This window comes from Halichoerus grypus, chromosome 5 (genome assembly GCF_964656455.1).
Source record: "Halichoerus grypus chromosome 5, mHalGry1.hap1.1, whole genome shotgun sequence".
NCBI classification, from domain to species: domain Eukaryota; kingdom Metazoa; phylum Chordata; class Mammalia; order Carnivora; family Phocidae; genus Halichoerus; species Halichoerus grypus.
The window spans coordinates 167,526,560-167,539,083 of NC_135716.1; the positions used below are offsets into that span (position 1 = coordinate 167,526,560).

The window sequence follows — 12,524 nt, forward strand, 5'->3', positions numbered from 1 at the left end:
AAAATGTATCTGAAGTCTGGTGTGGCAGCCACGATAGCCCCCAGCAATCGACGCCCTGGTGGTCAGGTCCTTGGGTAATCTCTTCCCACGTTAAATAGGGCTGACCTGGGTGACCAGTAGGATATGGCAGGAGAGACGGCATGTGATTCTTGAGGCTCTGTTGTAAATGACATCACAGCTTCAGCCTTCTCTCCTGGGTCACTTACTCTGGGGAAACCAGCCACCGTGTTGTGAGGACACACAAACAGCCCTACAGAGAGGCCTGTGAGGTAAGAAACTGAGGTCACCTGCCAACCATCAGCGTGAGTGAGCCACCTCCTAGTCCAGCCTCCAAGTGACTGCAATCCCAACGGACATCTTGACCACAACCTCATGAGACATCCTGAGTCAGAACCCCCAGCTGAGCTGCCCTGAGATTTCTGATCCACAGGAGCTGTGAGAGAAGAAATGTCTATTATTTTCAGCTGCTAAGTTTGGGGTCCTCTGTGGTCTAGCAATAGATAACTAATAACTGGGGATGAGAATGTGCTGGCACGGAACATTTCCAGAAGGCAGTCACAAAGGAGACTACAGGGTAAGACTGTGTGGCCCAAACTTGCTTCAGTGGGACCTCGGGCACCAAAGGCAGCCATGCGGGTTCCCCTAACTTCTATATCAGGGAGAAGAGGAAGGGGGCGCTCCTTTGGCAATTGAGGGAAGGAGCCCAAACCATTGGAAACAGCTGCTAATGCCCGTGTCCTTTCAGGGTATATCCTGCTTCATCATCATGATGGACAAATTAAGCTTATAATTCCTCTAACAGAAAATACTGGGACTGCTGAGTGCCCCTCCTAAGGCTAGTGAGAGGTCTGCCTTTTCTTCTCCTAAGGTGAGTCCAAGGATCCCGGAATGTCTACCAGCCCAACAGAGGCCATCCTGGTTAGTTTTTCTTGGTGGCAGAAGAAACCAGACAGTCTGGTCTAGACCACTGAGAGGGCCCATTTTCACCTGCACAGGCTTCCCCAAACCAGAAGTTCCGACAGTTTCTCAGAGCATGTCTGGGGAAATGAAATATTGCCTTCACAAAACACCCAGGGATCTACCTGAAGGAACGACTCAGGGATGTCCTGATTTGTTAGAGCAAAGAAGTCCAGACCATTGATCCAAGCCGCCTTCCTGGAATGCTGAGTCAGGCTGCATGCTTCCCCGGAAAGAAGGGGAGACTCAAGGTTATGTTCCTGAGTCTTCCCCCGCTTTCCTGCCTTCTCATTCTCCTCCTGCTTCCCCCCACCCATCTCTATTTCACGCCCACCACATCTCACTGCCTGCAGGCCCAAGGTGCTCAGACACCAGGGCCTTCTCCCCCAGGATCCACTTCCAAATAGTCCCACTCTTTTCTCTCCAAGATTTTCGTTCAGGAAACTCCTGAGGGTCCTGACAACAGCCTTTGGTGACCTCTGTCCTGCTGGTGTCGTGGTCATGGTGCGGGGACCCCTACCCTAACTCACTCCCCACCCACGGTGGGAGGAAGGTTTTCTTCCACATTCCTGGACCCAACATACAGGGAAGGGCCAAGGAGCTAGGGTAGGACCCCCCGGGGAAACGGCTGTCCAGTCCCCGGGGGGACAGATGCCCCCCCTGGTGGCCCCACGCTGCAGCCCCACCCGGGCTCTTGTGGCCCAGCGCAGACCTCATTCACCACCCATGGCCTTCAGGACCCTGCCTGCCTATCTCCACCCGGGGCTGGCTGCCTCTCTACCACAGCGGGGGCCTCAGCCGAGGAGGGAAGTGAGGTCACCCCAGAGTTCCTTGTCTGCTGAGTTGGGTGGCACTGAGTTTATAGTCATTCCCACTGTATCCTGCAGAAATTTTGAGACCCAGGGGAAGGGCTGGGGAGGTGCCTTTTATGCTGCGGGCCTCTGTGAGTGTCAGTATAGGAAGATCAGGGAAATGGTGAGGTCTGGGGTGGCATCTCAGCCATCCTTGGGCCTTGAGGGATGGAGGCACAGCCTTCCCCCACAGCCAGAACGGCTCCAGAAGAGGAGGAGTCCGCTCTCTCGTTGGAAAATGGGAATAATAAGATCTTAAAAGGAGATTATAGAAGTAAAGCCTTTTATTCAACCTCCGATGAGGTGAATTTTCCGGGGGCGGGTGGGGGTGAGCACACTGGTAGGCAGGGCAGGAGTGGGGTGGAGTGAGATTTCGGAATTTCAGGTGGCTCCAAATCCTGGCAGCAAAGTCAGACAAGCAAAGACAAGGACTGATTCTTTGATACATGTTTCTGTCTGGAGAACCTCAGGAACATGACTTGTGGGCCTGGGCACGTTTATTGAATGAAAAAATTACTGAATCAGTGAATGACTAAACCAACAACCCTAGGTGGGAACGGCCCTCTGAAATTCTGAAATCGTGAAACTTGACTGCTGGAGACCAGCAAGGGTGGAAAATTGGGAGCTGCCCCTGAGGTCCCAGCCCCACAGCTCCCTCCGGCGCTACTGAGAATTTGCCTCAGCGCCACCTGCTGGTGGGCGCTGACCGTGGCCAGCTCCCGCCAGACTGGGACGTCTTCACCTGGGTGCCCCGGGCATGGAAGGCTGAGATCAGCCTCTCTCCAGATGACCGGCTCCCTCAGGAACGGCCGCTACCGAATTTATCCTGATCCTTCCGAGGGTCAGTCAAGAAAGCATATCAAAGCCTTGGAAAAGGCATGAGGGATTCCTGGGTGTCCTTTCTGAGGAGGTCTGGGTGTTGGCTCCATGTCCTCTGATGATCATCTGATTCTTTAGGGTTGTGCACTATTGATTATTTGATTGACTTTATAACTCCGTAGGGACAGAGGCAATTTGTAGAAAATAGATAATCATGGAAATGATTCCTGCCCACCGCAAGCAAATGAGTCCTGTTCATAACACAAACAAGTTTTGTCCGGTAGAGAATGTAAATGCCTGCAGTGGAATCCTCGTTGGAGCTCGTGTTAACATTTTGCTGGTTCCTTGTCAGTGAATGAGCTAAAGAAAATCGTTGACATGCATTCCCTTGTTTTGATTGTAGGAGGGTCGTGATTTTACCTTTTTGAAATGATATTTGTGCAGCTCGTTGGTCCCCACGGAATCTACAAAGTCTCTCACACCTTCCATCCCCCCTGCCCCCCAATCTGTTCAGGTGGCACCCACAACCGCAGCCTCCGGGTCACCACGGTGCCCAGCACGGACTTCGAGGACAAGCTGCCCTTGCGTACTTCTCTACCCGCGTCTCCCTCCAGGCTGCCAGCTCCCGAGGGCAGGGGCCAGGTCTGATTCTTGCTGGATCTGCAGAGCTCAGTCGATGCTGTTGAGTGAATTTATGAATATACTCAGTTTGGACCACACCTCGCTGCTGGCAAAGGAGCCTGGTGCATGGGAAGGGCAATGCATTCAGGTGGCCTAGTATTCATGTGAGCCTCAGTTGTGTGTGAAATGAGGCTATTTCCTACGTGCTGATGAGAAGGAACTGCTGCATGTTTTCCATTTCCCTCTTTCAGTTTCTACTGCCACCTCCCCCCTCCCAGGATACTATGAACAGGAACAGGGTCGTTTCCTCTGGCTCTCCACCCTCCAAGGCCCCCGGGAAGTGTCCAGTTAAGTACCCCTACCTGGTTCATGAATGAGAAGGGGAAGGGGTGATGGTTTGAGGGGCCAGGGTGCCCGCATCGAGCAGATAAGAAGCAGGACCTACTCAGCAGAAGCCTTGGACTCCAATGTTGGGGGGATTGAGGGGAAAGGGAGGGCTGGATCCCTGAACACGGACAGGAAACCCAGGAGAAAAACTGAAGGAAGAGAATGACTGGAAGAGGCTGGATTTCAAGTGGCCCAAAGTCCCAGCCCCAGCCCCAGCCCCAGCCCATCCCGCAGCACAGAACGCACCTGCCACTCCCGCCCCTACTTCCCTAAGCAGCTTCATCTGCTGAGAAATCAGGCTCCTGAATAACTGGGGTTCTGGCGCCATCTCGTGGCCATTCCTGAAACTGCCCATTCAGTCGGAGCAGAGCCCAGAGATCCAAGAGGTAGGGGAGCCAGGCCAACGCTTCCCCAACTTTCCTGGCCTCCATCCTCTTCATCCTCATCTTCTCCCTGAATATATTCCAGGCTCAGTGTTCAACCTCTTTCAGGCCTGTAGCACAGGCCTGTAGCACATTTAATTCTTGGAACAATCTTAAAGGCCAGGTAATACTTAGAACCATTTTACAGATGAGGAAACCGAGGCACAGAGAGGTGAAGGAGTTTCCCCAAGGCCGTGCAGCTAAGGAGGTGGACCAGAAGAGCTCCTCTCTACACAAGAGAGGGGCGGTGAGGGGCGGTGAGGCACTTGGTCCTGCTGCTTAACAGACAGTCGGATTTGGGGCCCTTTAGTTCTAATTCAAATATGTTTTTGGTGCCTACTCTGTGCCGGACTCTACACGGGGCGCCGGGCTTGCCAGTCATCCTCTCAGTCCTCGTGAATCCCCTCCAGGGCGCTCATCACCGTCTGTCCGGCCTGATTGCCTTGTTAAGTGTTGATCTCCCACCAAGACTGTGGGCTTCCTGAGAGCAGGGACCTATAGACGGTTTTCTTTGCTGCCACGTCTCTAGAGCTCAGAATTGATCTCAGAATGGTTGCTCCATAAACGTTTGTGAATGACCGAACAAATCAGTGAATGAATATAAGATTTCTTAAAAAACAAAAACAAACACACACACACACACAAACCCCAAACAACTAAAAAAAAAAAAATCACTAAAGCAAAATAAACCCCACAAACTAGTCCCTGCCCTCAAGGCACTGACAGTCTAGTGAGGAAGGCAGTTTGGTAAAGGGCAGATGTGGCTCCTAACCCCCTCCCCGCCACACACGCGCACACACACACACACACACACACCCCACCCTCCCTCAGGCTTTCCCAGAGAGGAGCACAGAGCTTCCGGAGCCCAGAGGAGGCTCCTAACCTCGCCCTGCCCTGAGGCCCTAAGGTCAACGCCTGCGGAGCTGAGACCTGTAAAGGAAGGAAGGGGAAAGTCACTGCAGGTAGAGGCCACCGACAGGAGAATCTGCGTGGCGGGCACTTCGAGCTCTAAGCCTCAAGGAGGAACATCGAGGGAGGAAGGGAGTTCTGCAGGGAATTCAGCCAGCGAGCCACTGCAAACAAATCCCTCCTTCGACTGCCTCAAGAGTCCTCCTCCACAAAATGGGAATGAGATGAGGATAAAAAGACACAGGGCCTGGCACACCGAAGGGAAACTGACGTCTCCCTAGCCGGTTGCCCCACCACCCTAGATGCCCTTCAGGGGCATGGGCTTCCAGGGGCCCCTAGCTGGCAGTAACCCCCCCCCCAGGAAGGCCACCAGGACGCAGCTTGAGACTGGAGGGGACCACAGCGCCATCTGGTTTAAATCAGCACCTCAGAGATGGCACACCAGGAGATCCCTGGGTCCCAGCACCAACCCCACAAGACGGCAGATCCGCCCTGTAATGAATGCAAGGGCACGGGGTTGGGGAACTGGGGTGGGCCTCGCAGAGAGGGCACTGGATAGAGACTCTTGGTGGAACCAAGAAGGAAGTACGTTCTATGTTGAAGCTGGTGGAAGCCCTGGTGATGCAGCAGATCGTAAGCCAGTGTGGTGTGTGGCGTTGAAAATCTCTTTTAGGGGGAAAGACAGAAACAGGAAGGGGAATAGGGACTGTGGGGATGGTTTGCAATTTTAAATAGGATGGTGCAGGAGAATCTCCAGAGAAGAGACCTTCAAATAGAGACCAGAAGATGCGGTGTGGGAGTAAGCGTGAGGATCTCTGAGGGAGGAGGGTCTCCGGCAGAGGGGGAAGCAAGTGCAAATGCCCTGAGGCAACATTGTGTCTGCTGCGGTTGAAGGAGCAGTAAAGAAGCCAGAGAGGGGGCTGAGTGGGGAGCGGTGGGGGCCAGATGGAGGAGGGCCTTATAAGCCACTGGGATGGCCAAGTGGGTATAACGTGTAGCGACAGAGGTACACGATGGGAGAGAAGCCCAGAGCCGCTCATTAGACAACTCTAAACTTGTGTCTCATTCCCCAGCCACACCTCCCACAGTGCACTATGAATTAATATTTTCTATAAATCCTGTAATTATCTTGTGAATAGCACAATTATATTGCATTGTATTTGGCGTGTTAAAAGCATTCATTTGTTAAATGTAAACATTTAAAATATACCATGTATTATGCAGCTCTTTTTACTTTTTTATTTAATCAACTGGAAGCCTTCAATTGGAAGTGGGGGGGGGTTTCTTGCCCTCCAAGAGTTCCCCAGAGGCAAGTCTACTGTCACACTCACCCACACCCTCACCTACACACACTCATACTCACTCACCCGCTGTGCCCAGCCAGAACGCAGGGCTGGAAGACAGATACCTGCTCATCTGCCCCCTCAGGGGGGTCTCGGACAGGTTCCTGCAGGGTCTCCCACTACCTCTGCTCCTGCCCAGCCCTTGACATTTGACAGAAAGCGTCCCCATCCTCACGGACCTTCACTACAAAATGGGCAGGGATTAGCATGTCCATTTTACAGATGGATAAACAGAGGCTCTGAGAGTGACTGAGGACAGAGCAGAGTCTGGAGGAGGCAAGATAGGGATGGGGAAGGCTTCGAGGTTTAAAGGTGAGGAGAGGAGCAGGAGGGTGCCAGCGCTAACCCTCTGGTGGACCTGACCTCGGACAGACCAGGGTTTGAATCCCAGCCGCCCCACCATTTGTTTACCTTGGGTAAATTCCTTAAACTCCCTGAGCCTCGGTTTCCAAATCTTTACAATGGGACTAATGATAGTACTCACCTCATGATCTTGTTTGCGGATTCAGTGAGGTAGCGTGGATGAAAAGGCTGTTATTACTGTTATTTTCAGTCGAGCCAGGTGCTGGGTTTAGAGGCGGGGTGAGTGGGGGAGGCCGCTCAGCTTACACCCCACCCAGCCACAGCCCCGCGCTGGTGGCCTCCTGCTGAGTGGCTTCCTCTGCCTGTGGAGACAGCAGTTACTGTGCTGTCACAGCCAACCTTTCCCATCACTCCTGCTTTGTAGTTTATGAAGCGCTTTCATCCATTCATCCAGCATTTCCCGAACGCCTCCTGATAAACCGGCCCAGGGCTGGGTCCTGGGCATCTCCTGGTGAGTGAGGTGGGCCCTGTCCGGGCACCCAGGTTGCTGGCATCAGTAGCTCAAACACGAATGAACAGATGGGTAGAAACTGGGTCAAGAACTAGGGGAGAATCGTAGGGGCCAGGAGAGAGAATCACAGGGGCCCTGGTTCAATCTCAACCAAACCGCGCAGCAGTGGCCAAGGATAACCTACTCCCATTGCCTTGGTGGAGAACCTGAACCTCAGGACAGGGCAGGCACCTGCCCAGGGCACCAACGAGGTGGGGTGAAGGAACCAGGGGACCAGCACACCCAGCTGACTCCTTCTCCCACCCAAGCTGGCCCACGGGAAGGAGAGCTCTGCCGAAGGATCCTCCCTGGAGCGAGGCGTGCGGGAGCTGCCAGGAAAGGGAGCGAGCTCGTGTGGAGGCTTATGTTTTCCTCACCTCTGCTTCGCATCTCCTGAGGGGTGGGGGACCGGCTCAGGCCCCCGGGGTCTGAAGGGCAGAGTACGCTGGTCCCTCCCATGGGCATCAGCCTGGGCACAGCTGTCCCGAGCGTGGGCTCCGGGGGCCGGGCTGTGAGTAGGGCCAGGGCTGCTCCCCAGGGGAGGCTGTGCTAGCCTGGCTTCACAGCACGCCCGCCTTGTGGGCAGAACAGGCTGGAGGCTGTGCTGGGCTCCGAGTTGAGTCTGTTGAGCTACTGTTGGGTAATGACCCCAGAGCCCCCAGCTTGTGGGCTGTTTCACGACTTGCAAAGCCCTTGCACAACTCCTATCTCTTTGATCCTCACCAAAAACCTGGTGGGAGAGGAAGGTACCAGGCCTGGAGTCAAAAGACCAGGGTTCAAGTCCCGGCAAATGCCGTATCTCTATCATTCAGTCATTCAACAAACATTCATGAAGCATCTACAGTGTACTGGATTCTAGGCTAAGTGCAGTGAGCAAAACAGACCAGACAAAGTCCCTGTTCTCCTGGACAAAAAAGATAAGAAGTAATCAAATAGTCACCTAAAAACCAGGGTTTCAATGCACAGGTGTTATCCTTGGGATATCTCTCTCCCTCATTCATGTGAGGCAAGCCATAGGGGCGTCAGCTCTCTACCTTCTCCATCCCGTGTCCACCCCCTTCTCGCCAGCCCACGCCAGCACCATCTCTCGTCAGGATGCGAATGAGGCCTCCCCGCTTCCCCTCTGCAGACAGTTCTCCCACCAGGCAGCGCCGAGAGCCTCCTAAACGCTCTCCCTCTGCCTCCCATCAGCTTCCCACTCGGAATAAAATCCAGACTCTTTCCTGTGCCTTACAAGGCCCTGCGTGACCGGTGTCCTCTTACCTCTGCTGCCTCAGCTCCTGTCGCTCCAGCCCTCGTTGTTTCCATTCTGGACATACTGGCCCCCTTGTTCTCACATTCACCGGCCCCGGGGCCCCTGGTACTTGCTGTTCCCTCTGCCTGGAATGTTCCACACCCACACGTTTCTGTGGCTTCCTCTCACTTCACACAGCTCTCGGAACACATAGCATCTTCCCTCTTTCTAGCCTTTGTCCTTCACTTTCTCCTGGAGCACGGTCACGGTCACCACCTCCTATTATACGTGTTGTATTGCCTGTCTCCCCATCTAGCTCAGGCCTGGTACGTAGGAGGGACCGAGCCAAAGAGCAAAGACAATTACGAAGTGGAGTAAGCGCTTCAAATGGAAAGCACAGGAAGTCTGACAGATGAGGGAACAGGAGGCCTCATCTAATCAGTGGCAGGGTGTCAGAAATGGTTCCCCGGGGAGCGGGGACAGCCCTTCAGCATTAATCCAAACTGAGGCAGGGGGCCAAGGCTTCAAACCTTCCTGCTGAGCAGTCACGGGCTCTCCCTGGAGAAAGGGGCCTTGTCCCTGGGAAGGGGCCATCTGAGCAGAAATCTGCAGTGTGGATCAGAGTACTCAGGCGGAGGGAAGAGTTCGTGTGAAAGCCGAGAGGCCGCAGCGTCCCAGCACGCGGGGCGGCCCACGGCAGAGTGAGGGGAGGCGGTGGGAGGGGAGCGGGGCCACTGGTGTCGGGAGCTCCCTTGTCCTAGAAACGACGGGCAGCCTGGGGGAACTTGACACCATAGAGTGGCCGGGTCAGCTCTGAGTTTCCCAGAGACCCTCTGGCTGCCCTGCGGGGGGAGAACCCACTGGGAATCTTCGGTGATTCGGACATGAGATGACACTAGGCCTCAGGTGGTGGCTCTGGAGATGGAGAGAGGAGGCAGGAAGTCCGACCGTGGGGAATCTCGGGGGGGCGCCAGGCGGAGCCTCACCCACGGCTGGATGGCTGTCTCAGGGGCCGTCACATCTGGGCTCAGGTTCCTTGAGGCAGACACGGAGACGAGATTTTTGTGCGGGAGGCTTACTGGGGGCTGCTTGCAGTCACGACTCCTGTAAGGGAGTGAGGAAAGCAGCAGATGGTGGCCTCTGTGCGGCCACGACAGAGGACCAGCCTGTCCCCTGAGGAGCGCGGGAGCTCGGAGGGCCCTTCGGAGTTGGCCCAAACTGAGGCAAAGAAGCCAGGCCTTGAGCCTCCCCAGTGACCGGTCACTGAATAGAGACTGCCCCAGGGAGGGGACATAATCGTGTACTAGGTAGCTTCTGGGGGAATGAGTATCCCAGTCCTGAAGGGGATCTGGGTGGTGCCCCCAGCGTCCATGAGCGGCTCCTTCATATGACCCCCTAGAGGGGCTCTTCTGACCCCAGCTTAACTGTAGAAAATTTAGACCTCCTACAAAACTCTTCCCCATGCCCCATATTTGAGGGAACTTCAGGGGTGGTTTATATATGTCCAGGAACCCACCTTGCTCAGCCCCAGCTGTGGGTGCTACTCAGCCTAGTAGGCAGTAAGCACTCACTAACTACTAGATGACCAGGCTAGAATGTGGAGGGAGGAGGAAGGGACAGGTCTAGGGGGACTCCCGGCTTTCTTTCTGGTTTGGCCCCTGGCTTGGGGAGAGACGTGGTAGTGGGTTTGGGACATGCCGAGGCCATGGTGTGACTGAGACACCCGAGCCCTGGGGTCTGGTGCCAGCTCCCGAGGAGCCCCGCCACGACAGGGTAAGAGGGAGAAGAGACAAGGGAATTGCAGGGGTAGGGGAGCCAGGACAGAATGGAGTCCAGAGTCCGGGGACCGGGTAATGCCGTCGGACACCAAGAGGGTGGAGAAGGGGGCCCCTCAAGGACAGAGTAGGCCTGAGGGAGGCATGTGGAAGCTTGGGAGGGGGGCTTGGTGAGGGGCCTGGGGCTCAGTGAAGGCATGAAACGTCCCTGGTGCAGGCTTAGAGGAAGAGGTGGGGAAAACAAGGCCCTCTGGAGAGCAGCTAACAAGGAGGCCTGCCCCATGGCTCTGCCCCCTTCAAGCACCCAGAAGCCCCGAATTCCACTCCCTCAGAGCCCAGGATCAACACCCCTCCCTCCTCTACCATCTCTCCTGAGGTCTCCCTGACAAGTATCCCAGCTAAGGAGGTTCCTCCCTGAGAACTGTTGCCTCAACCCAAATTCAGGTCAGACAACAGGAAGGACTTCCTGGCTGGGAGGGATGGGAGGTCCTGGACAAGGTGAATGGGGGCATTTCTGTCCCAAGATGAGGCATCGGATGCAGTGACTTCTGGAGGCCCCTTTCTAATTGCTGGGCAAAAAGAGCAGAGTGTTCTCCAACCTGGACTGGAGCGGGGAGGAAAAGGAACTTCTGAGAACGGGGGAAGCACTTGCTGACAAAGAGCATCAGCGTCAAGAGCTCAGACTTGAGCAGGACTCCCTGGGTTAAAATCCCAGCTCTGTCACTAACCAGCTGTGTAATCTTGGGTAAGCTACTTAACCTCTCTGTGCCTTGGTTTCATCTGTGAAATGGGAGCAAAAGTAGTACCTATCTCTTAGGGCTCTTATGAAGTTTGAATTAATAAGCTGAAGGGGCACCTGGCTGGCTCAGTTAGTAGATCATGTGACTCTTGATCTCAGGGTTGTGAGTTCAAGCCCCACGTTGGGCGTGAAGCCTACTTTAATACAAATAAATAAAACAAATAAAGAAACTGAAATCTGTAAGGTGCTCAGAACAGTGCCTGGAACAAAGTGAGCACTATATAAATATTTAAAAAATGAAAGATAGGGGCGCCTAGGTGGCTCAGTCCTTACGCATCTGCCTTCGGCTCAGGTCATGATCCCAGGGTCCTGGGATCGAGCCCCACATCGGGCTCCCTGCTCAGTGGGAAGCCTGCTTCTCCCTCTCCCACTCCCCCTGCTTGTGTTCCTGCTCTCACTCTCTCTCTCTCTCTCTGTCAAATAAATAAATAAAATCTTTAAAAAAATAAAAAAATAAAATATAAAAAATGAAAGATACTGGTGACTTCCATTTGTGAGCCTCCTGGGCACTGGGCACTGTGCCAGGTTCTTTATTTACATCACCTCTACTCCCCACATTCCTCTATATGATAGGTCTTATAATTCCCATTTCACGGATGAAGAAACTGAGCCCCAGAAAGGTGAAATCACTTGCCAAGTTGACCTAGGCTGACTCTATCAGCGCTTGTTTTTTTGGTAAGATTTTCAGTAACCTCTACACCCAACATGCGGCTCAAACCCCGAAGCCCGAGCTCTAGAGTCACATGCTCCGCTGACTGAGCCAGCGAGATGCCCCTCTATCAACACTCTTAACTACACCACAAAGGCAGGGGGATGGACGAAATGGCCTCCCAGAGGCCTGTCTGGGACGCTCACGCCCACACTCACAGCCGCAGACCCCTCCAGTTTATGAACCAACCTCAGCGGCGTCAGAGCCTGGAAGATTTCCTAGTTACGCAGGTAACTATAGCTCAGAGCTGCAACCATCTCATTAGGCAATTACCTCTGTGAGCGCCAAGGCGAGGAAGTGACCTCACTGGTCCCTGGACACCGCCCTGCCGCTGGGGACGGAGGTAATGAGGGTAATCGTGGCGGTGGTGACGGTGACATGGTGACGTTGTCAAGGGACGGAAAAGCTGATGGCTCTGTCGGATCTTGAGTCGGTGGAGGGGGCGACGGTGCTGGTAATTGACTTGATGGTGGTTAAGGGGATGGCTAATGGTGGTGGCAGATCCTAGCGCTAATGGAGAGGTGACAGCAGCAGTGACGATTTGTCGGGTGGACCTCGTGGTGGGGTTCTCTCAGCCTCCATCCCACCCTCCAGACGGGGAGGCTGGAAAGCTAATGACTACATTTCCCTCCCTGGCAGCGTTTCCAAGCTCGGCTAATTTGATTCCGTTGGGCTAGATTGGTTTGGGAACACTAAAGAGAGGCACGATCCTGTGTTTTCTCATTTGTAAAGTCGGAATGATAATAGAACAGTGCCTGGCACGTGATAAGTACTATGTCAGTGTGAGCTGTCATTGCTGTTGTCCAGGAGGATGGGGGGGTTGTCTGTATGTGGTTTTTATTTCC

At 54.2% G+C, this 12,524-nt stretch overlaps 1 long non-coding RNA gene across 1 annotated transcript; it reads right to left on the reverse strand.

Annotated features, from left to right (window-relative positions):
• Positions 1-2,153: 2,153 nt before the first annotated feature.
• LOC118550982 (uncharacterized) lies at positions 2,154-8,688 on the reverse strand. The gene is made up of 3 exons (XR_004924829.2): positions 8,426-8,688; positions 6,794-6,974; positions 2,154-3,306 (listed from the first exon to the last, which is right to left on the reverse strand). It is a non-coding gene; the product is annotated as an uncharacterized LOC118550982 (long non-coding RNA).
• Between the last annotated feature and the right edge of the window lie 3,836 nt (positions 8,689-12,524).